Below are 8,597 nucleotides of genomic sequence, written 5' to 3' on the forward strand. Positions count from 1 at the left end.
CTGAGCCATCTGGCCGCCCCTGACTAATTTTTTATTCCTTTTTAAATGATCATTTAAAAGCCTATTAGAATATTAAGGTTATTTCCCCCACACACACACAGGGGGAGAAAAAAATGATACAAAAAATCTTTAACTACTAATAATGTATTTTTATATATTTATAAACCATTTGTATGGTTTTGTTTGTGAATTACCTGTTAAGACATTTTCCTATTTGCCATTTTCTTATTGATTTATGAAAGCTCTTTATATTTTAAGGATGATAACACTCTGTGACTTTCATTTCACAAATATATTTTACCTGTTTTAGTGCAGAACTATTAAATTTGTTTATAATAATTTTGAGGTAGAAAATTTTTATTTTTTTATTCTCCTTTATTAATTTTCCTTTAATTTTATGCTTAGAAACATTTTATTAACCCTGTAAGCATAATCTATTCTTCCATATTTTTTAGAATTTTTCTTTTGTAGTTTCTTTTTTCAAGTTAACTCTTATGCAATGATGTTTAGAGTAATGGGTAAAAAAAGGCTATAACTTTACTTTTTTACAAACAGGTACCTTTTTTTATTTATGTTAAATAAGATATTATCCTGCAAAATGTTGGAAAAATCCAATTTTTCTTTATCATAAGCTAAAATCTTGTTTGTTTCTTGACTTTCTATTCTGTTTTACTAAATTGCATTGGTTTACTCCTGTGCCAATACCACGATGTTAAATTATAGTATGTTCAAAAATTCTGTGATGCAAATGTCACCTCATAATTCTTTGTTTTTCACAATTTTATTGCAACGTTTTACCTTAGGGTAAGATGTAGAAGGTTGCGATACACTGTTGTTCTCACCAATTTAAAAAATATGGATAAATTAAAAATTCCTATGTTTTAACACATTGGAGAGCTATGAATGAAGAGAATCTAAAGACTTCCAGAGAGGGCCAGGCCCTTCCTGGGTGAGCAGAAACCCTGGGCTGCTTTTCTCCTGGGAGTACTTGCTGAGTTTATGCAGAAAGAATCTGCTGGGGTAAGGAAAAACCAGTTAAACTTTTAACTGGCATAACGAATATGCCATGTGAGCTGATGTAATGGAATAGACTCTTAGAACCCCAAATACAGAGCTTGTCTTTCCTTCCAGCAATTCTCCCCACTGGATTCCTGCTCAGTGTCTGGCAGAAGCATCTGGAAACCTGAAAGCAAGGCTGGGAAGCAAATATAGATCCCACAGTCAACTAAAAGGAAGAGACTGTTATATACACAGATAAGATGTCACGCTCAAGAAATTCAAAAACAAATGTAACCTGAAACTAACTAAGGCTGCAAACCAGCCTGAATCCTGTTAAATCCTGATAGGATTAAAGCAAAAAGCCTTCCCAATCTCCTTCAAACTCTGATAGAAGAAAAGATATGCCTCTTCTGGGGAAAAGTAATATTGACTTCAGTCTCTATGACTTTTAAACAAAATAAAAGGTTACAATTCATGGAAGGAACAATAAAATGTGACTTTGGTTCAAAGAAAAATATAATCAATAGAACGAGAACTACAGAGGACGTAAATGTGGGACTAGCTGAAAATGACCATAAAATCATTATGAAAAATATTTTCAAAATTAGAGTAGAAATAGTCCTATGGATGAAAAGATGGAGAATTTCAACAGAGTAATGAAACACTAATAGCAACAAAAAGGAAATTCTAAAATATGTATAATTAGGAATGCATTGGATGGACTTAATATCATCAGACTAGATGTAGCAGAAGAAAGAAGCAATGAACTTGAAGACAGGTCAATAGAAACAAATTAAGAAAAAAGGAACATTTTTAAAAAGCAGAGAATATAAGAGATATGAGATAATATTTGTAATTAATAATTTTCATACATACAGGCTAGTTTAAGGACCACTGCGCTAGTCCCAGCTTGGGAAATCCAAGGAGGCTGAGATGACATGAACAAAGAAAACTCCACAACAAATCAAAAACCAGGCCTGCAGATAGAGGAGTCAGGACATGAAAACCTTATGGCCTGAAGAAGGTCAAGTGACAGGTCTAATCTTCTCCAGTTGAAAACCTGATATATACTTGTCCAAGGTCAGACAGCAAACCACTGGCAGAGCTGAGACTTGGAGAGACTAGGTCTTTACTTAGTCCTGTAAAGAATGGTGGGAGTGGGGATGGGGAACTGAAACTAAAGGAGTGAAAGGAATTTGCCAAAAATCACTCAGCAAGGGGCATCAACACCAGAGTTGGAAGCCAGGCCTCCTGTCTCTTACGTGGGTGCATAGTCACTAAACCTCTTTTCCATCCACCCCTGAGTCACACACCCTTCATATTACAGAATTCCTAGCCACTTTTGATAGCTACTTGGTGCAAGAATTTCTCCATGAAGTATTATGCACATCACTGTACTTAAATGTGGTTCCCAGTGTCCCCAATCAATGGGGATGAGAGTCCCATCAGGGGGTTAGGAGTCTCTGAACCCTTGGCATACTGCGACAGTTACAGCCCTATCCATGTCCTGATCAACAGACTGTTACAAGGGTAAAGACTCAATGGTGCAGAATTATTCGGAGGAATAAGGATCAAAGGGAAAAGTAGAGGAAACAAGGGGTCTGGTTTTCTGTTCTATTCTTTTTGGTTCTATATTATTTCCTTCATTCAGATACTCACCATAACATTCACCATTTTATACAACTGAAGCTGATGTTGTATAATATTGTATGTCAACTATAATTGAATATATAGTAATGGGATGTGGAGTATAGTGTGGGAGTGGAGTGAATGGAATTGTAATAAATATGTATGATATTGGGCGGGGGAGCAGGGCGGTGAATTGGGATAGGGGAGTTGTCACTTTGAGGGGTAAGAAGTATAATTAATAATGTTGTAAATATTTTGTAGGGTGTCAGATGATCACATGTCTTGTTAGGGAGACCGCTTCATAGATGGGGTAGAGGCTTGATCACTGCACTGTACACCTGAAGCTGATATTGTATAACATTGTGTGTCAACTATAATTGAATATATTCACGGGATGTGGAGTATAGTGTGGGAGTGTAGTCAATGGAATTGTAATACATATGCATGATATCGGTGGGGGGAAGTGGGGCGGTGGATTGGGGGAGGAGGGTTGTCACTTTGAAGGGTAAAAAGTATAACTATTGTACCGTGTTGTACACCTGAAACTAATTTTTTAAAAATTAAATAAATAAATAAATAAACCTTTAAGTAACTTTCTAAATATTGCCATTTTGTCCTTCTTTGATATAGAAAATAAGTAATTAAAAACTCTGGTGAGCTTAAAACAAAAATTCACCATTTTAAAGAGTGTACATCTGTGTAGTTTAGTATATTCGTGAGGTCATGCAACCATCACCACTATCTAATTCCAAACCATTTCATCATCTCAAAAAGAAACCTTGTGGGCCGGCCGAGTGGCGCGATGGTTAAGAACTCGCTTGGGATGCCAGAGGACCCCGGTTCGGATCCCACATATGAGGGCCAGTTACACTGCCCTCCACAGCTAAGATGCTGAACAACAGCTCAACCTGGAGCTGGGCTGCCATGAGTCGCCGGCGACGGCGTAGGCTGCACTCCCTGTGGCAGTGGGTTGCCATGGGCTACCGTGTGTAGCCAGCAGCCAGCGTGAGCGGCCAGCAGCCGCAGTGAGCGGCCGTCCAGAAGCCAGCGACTGATCTGCCTCGCCAGAGAAGAGCGCAATGATGGTGCCAACTTGGGCCAGTGAAGCAACATCCTCCACAACTAGATTGAAGAACAAAACGACAGCAACTTGTCTGTTCCCCTTCCCCCAATTCCCCAGCACTGTTCCCATCCCCCCAATTCCCCAATAAAAATCTTAAAAAAAAAAAAAAAAAGAAACCTGTACCCATCGGTAGTCACTGCCCAGTCCTCTTCCCCCAGCCCCTGGCAACCACTAACCTGCTTTTTTTGGCTATATGGATTTGCCTCTTCCAGACATTTCATATAAATAGAATCATAAAATTTAAAAAAAATACCAAAAAAAGTAAAAGCTTTTAAGTCACACAATCTATGGATTTTTGTTACAGCAGCCCCACAGACTAATAAAAGCAGGAAAATAAAAATTAAAACAACAGTGAGATACCATTTCACACCACCAGAATAGCTAAAAGACTGACAATATCAAATACTGATAGAATGTGGAGCAACTGGGTTTCACGTACAATGCTGACAGGAGTGAAATATGGTAAAAATTACTTTGGAAAGATGTTTGTCAGTTTCTAATCACGTTAAACATTCATCTATCTACCTTATGATCCAGCAATTCTATTTCTATGTATATACCTAAGAGAAATACACAAAGATTTGATCAAGAATGCTTATAACAGCTTTATTTCTAATAGCCCCAAATTGAAAATAACCCAAATGTCCATCAACAGGAGAATGGATAAAAAAGTTGTGCTACAGTCATACAATGGACTATTATAGAGCAATAAGAAAGAGCAAATGACTGATATAAATAACTATTAATACGTATACACATGAAGGTCAAAAGAGACAAAAAAGGGTGCCTACTGTAGGATTCCATTTTTATGCAATTCAATACCAAGCAAAATTAATCTATGATGATAGAAATCATAATGTAATTACCTCTGGGTTGGGGCTGTCAACTGGGAGGGCGCATGAAAGAACTTTCTAGGGATACAAAAATGTTCTATATGTTGTGTGGTGGTCACAAGGAGCATATACATTTGTAAATATTCATTTACCTATAAAATCCAGATTTGCACATTTTACTATATTAATTACACCTTAATAAAAACAATGTTAAAAATTGCATATATATTGCATACACTTGACTTCAGATACTTCCACAAAAACAAAAACAAAAAAACAAAAACAAAAAATTGATAGGCCCAAAATACCCAAGTTGGAGTCTTGCTGGAAGTCACATTAAATATGTACATTAACCTGAGGAGAACTGATAGTATATTGGGTCATCCTATCAGAAACATGTTATGTCTTTATTTACTCATTTTTTGAATACTCTCTCTCTTATTCTTTTAAATTTTTCCTTAATTAATTGAAAAATTATCTTTGTTGAAATTTTAATTATGTTTTTTCATCATACTTATCAATGTGTTGTTTCCCATACATAGGAAAATAATAGTATAGCTATTTTAACTGGACTCCTTTATTTCCATTATTTTTTTTCTCTCTCGGATTTTGTATTGTCATTTTCATTTGTTTGTCTTCCATGAGAATGTTACTAAAAAATAATGATATTATTGCTTTGTTCTGGGCTCAAAATGCCAAGAAAAAAAACTACTTTCAAAAAGTGATGAAAAAACATACAGTGCTGTATGTCAATTATATCTGAATAAAACTTAAAGAAAAAAAAGTGATGAGAGACAGTATTCCTGTCCTCCTTGTAGTCTTGATAAAATGTCTTTAGCATTTACCATTAAGTCTGATATTGGTGTTAGTTTGAGAGAGATATTATCGCATTAAGCTATTATCCTATCCTTAGTTATCCCTGAATTTTGTCATGAATGGCTATAGAATTTTCCATGTGAATGTATAGAAAATTAATCCCTAGAATTTATAAAAATATTCAAATGGTTTCCTTCTTTTGATCTAATGATGTTGTGATACGTTATATTAATAGAGTTTCTAATATTAAATTATTTCATAGTCCTAGTACTCATATTTCTTTTAATGGAGTTCTACATTTGGTTTGTAAAGAACTTGGGTAGTTTTTTTTCCCTTCTATAACTGTAAATATATAGTTTTATTTTTGTCTTTCGCAAGCATTTTAGGTAGTTTTTTGCCTCTCTAATTGTAAATGTAGGTTTTTTTCCTGTGATAAGCATTTTAGAAAGTTTTGCCTCAGTGATCAAAATGTAGTTGATTTTGTCTATATATTTTGTCAGATTCTGGTATCAGTGTTTAACTACCAATGTACAATGAACTGGGAAAGTTCCCTTCCTCTTACGTACTCTAAATACTTCATGTATTGTAGCAATTATTAGTTATCAGAAGGTTTCAAAAAACCCACACATAAAAATGTTCCAGGTCTCTATCCATCTCGGAGATAACTCCTTTTGATATATCTTCAGGTAATTCAAAGGTTATTGACCTATTAANAAACAAATAGCTGTATTGGAACGCCCTCCCTACTCACCTGATCTGGCCCCCAATGACTTCTTTCTTTACCCAAAGATAAAGGAAACATTGAAAGGAAGACATTTTGATGACATTCAGGACATCAAGGGTAATATGATCACAGCTCTGATGGCCATTCCAGAAAAAGAGTTCCAAAATTGCTTTGAAGGGTGGACTAGGCGCTGGATTTGGTGCATAGCTTCCCAAGGGGAGTACTTCGAAGGTGACCACAGCAATATTCAGCAATGAGGTATGTAACACTTTTTCTAGGATGAGTTCGCGAACTTAATTGTCACACTCATTATGTCAGAAATCAGTATGACATGATAAAAGACCAATCTGAGAGCTACTTTTTGTCCCTACACTCCATAATTGTGCCTTAAGCCCTTTCCGTCTCTGAAGGCAAATTCCCTTCATGCACTAGCTGTATTTAAAAAGTACCAGTGAACAAAATATAAAATGAACCCAGTATATTATGAAATGATGACAATAAAGCAGGTAACATTATTGAAAGGCCAAAAATGGGCGTCCAGGTAAGTTCAGTGGATCCTGAACTACTTTGTAGTCTTTAACCAAGTCCTATCCAGAAAGGAAACTTCAGTCCCTCGTTTTCATACTGGGCTTGACAAGCGTGTTTTGTCAGTTATTATCAATGACTGACCTTGACATTATAAAATGTTATTTCTTCAAACTAAAAAGAACCTGCAACGGCCCTTCCCTGTTGTGCTTCCCCATCCCCCCATAATTGTGCCCTTTCACCTCTGTTTTTTTCTTCTTTCTTCTTCTTCTTTTACTGCAGGATTTATAAAATCCTTTGAAACATGTTGTTTCCAGATGTGGGTCCCAAGTGCCCTGTCATTTACTTCCTGTCCAAGCACTGAGCAGATGAAATTACACAAGTTCGGCTGTATGAGTCCAGCCTCCGATGCCTTCATTAAACTTCAGGATTTTAAAGAGTCTGCCCAATTCCTGGCAGGGGCCTTTCCATACTTCCACCCCCAAAGCTGTAAATTATTACCTCATTAAACTCAATTGTAAATGATTAGGTGTCTGGAATGTACTTTCCTTTTCCTGCAGCCTCCTTGGAGTAATTACTGCATCGCAGGCCTCCCTACTTAACTTAGCACATTATTCAAGCCGTGCAGTGTTTGAGTAGCTCACTGAAGGAGGAGGTTTTATTTTTGTTAGGGTATTATAACTCTATCTTTTGGTTCCAACCGCAGAAGGTTTGTGATCTCCCATTTCCCAGTGAGCAATCTCTCTTTTAACAAGAGAAAGCTGTAATCACCAGGCCTTTTTCAAGGATTCGTTTTTCTTTCTACCACACAGGCCATTGGAACTACAGAACTTCTGTTGTTTTTTTCTGAGCATCGGTGAGATAATTTAACACTTTAAAAAGGCTGTTGTTGCTGCCATTCATTTTCATAGATAAAGGTCATCTGATAAGAGAGCAAATCATAAAAGTTCTCATCACAAAAAGAATAAAATAAAATGTGTAGCTGTGCGTGGTGATGGGTGTTAACTAGGCTCATTGTGGCGATCATTTCGAAGTATCTACAAATATTGAAACATTATGTCGTCCACCTGAAACTAATATAATATTATATGTCAATTACATCTCAGTTAAAGAAAAAAGATCATCTGGGAAATGTTTCAACTTTTTTCTGAGACAAAGAGAAACAAAGGTAACTCAGGTAATCAATGCCTATTTACCTAATTCTGATTCTTCGATGAAGTTCATTTTTAAAAACTTGAAGAGTATGGAAAGGTCATGGGTAAAGGGTTGGAAAGACAGAGAGAGGAGGAGGGGCTGTCACATTAAATAAATCATCTATCCAGTTCCCAGCCTGGTTGCCATCACTTTACCAGGATAGGTATAACTAATATTCCCTGACGGACCAAAGCTCAGAAGGTCAGTCCTCTTTCTTATGGAGGTTTTTGCCTCTTTAGTTGATTCGTTGGTTTACTTTTCAGATTTCCACTATGCATCTTCGGCCGTTCTGCCATTTGTTTCACTGTCGTCAATCACTTGTACTTCACCATGTCCCTGTAATGTAGGTAAAGATATTGACTCATCATATGGAGAAAAAAAATGAGGGCCATCAAGGAAAATCAGTTAGCTGAGGTCAAACAAGTGTTAGCAATAGAGTCCGTTTGAACCAGAGTTTCCACCATGTGTGGAAGAAAAAGTAAAAAATAGATAAAGAAAGAGTAAAAATTAAAATAACGGAGCATCACTCATTCCTTCCTGACATCTGTAAAGGAAAAACTCAGAGGAGATACAGGAATGGAGTATCAGTCATTTCTAACTCAGCCTATGAATGTGTTCTTGTGTATTGTAGATGACGCTGAAAGAGATTCATTCATATCTGGACACGACAGAAAAGGGGTGGACTAGGTAGCTTAAGTGTCCATTTGTCTGCATTCATTTGTGTGTGGAGAAAGTCCAGATGAACTTTGCTTGG

The 8,597-nt window shown here is 36.5% G+C and overlaps 1 protein-coding gene across 1 annotated transcript in view; it reads right to left on the reverse strand.

Annotated features, from left to right (window-relative positions):
- Positions 1 to 6,959, reverse strand: part of LPAR1 (lysophosphatidic acid receptor 1) — a 247,682-nt gene extending 240,723 nt beyond the window's left edge. The window contains exon 1 of the mRNA XM_019635896.1: positions 6,892 to 6,959. The gene's annotated coding sequence lies outside the window, so the exon portion shown is untranslated. The remainder of the gene's footprint in view (positions 1 to 6,891) is intronic.
- Positions 6,960 to 8,597: the final 1,638 nt, after the last annotated feature.

Source organism: Hipposideros armiger, unplaced genomic scaffold (assembly GCF_001890085.2).
Source record: "Hipposideros armiger isolate ML-2016 unplaced genomic scaffold, ASM189008v1 scaffold_24, whole genome shotgun sequence".
Classification (NCBI taxonomy): Eukaryota; Metazoa; Chordata; class Mammalia; order Chiroptera; family Hipposideridae; genus Hipposideros; species Hipposideros armiger.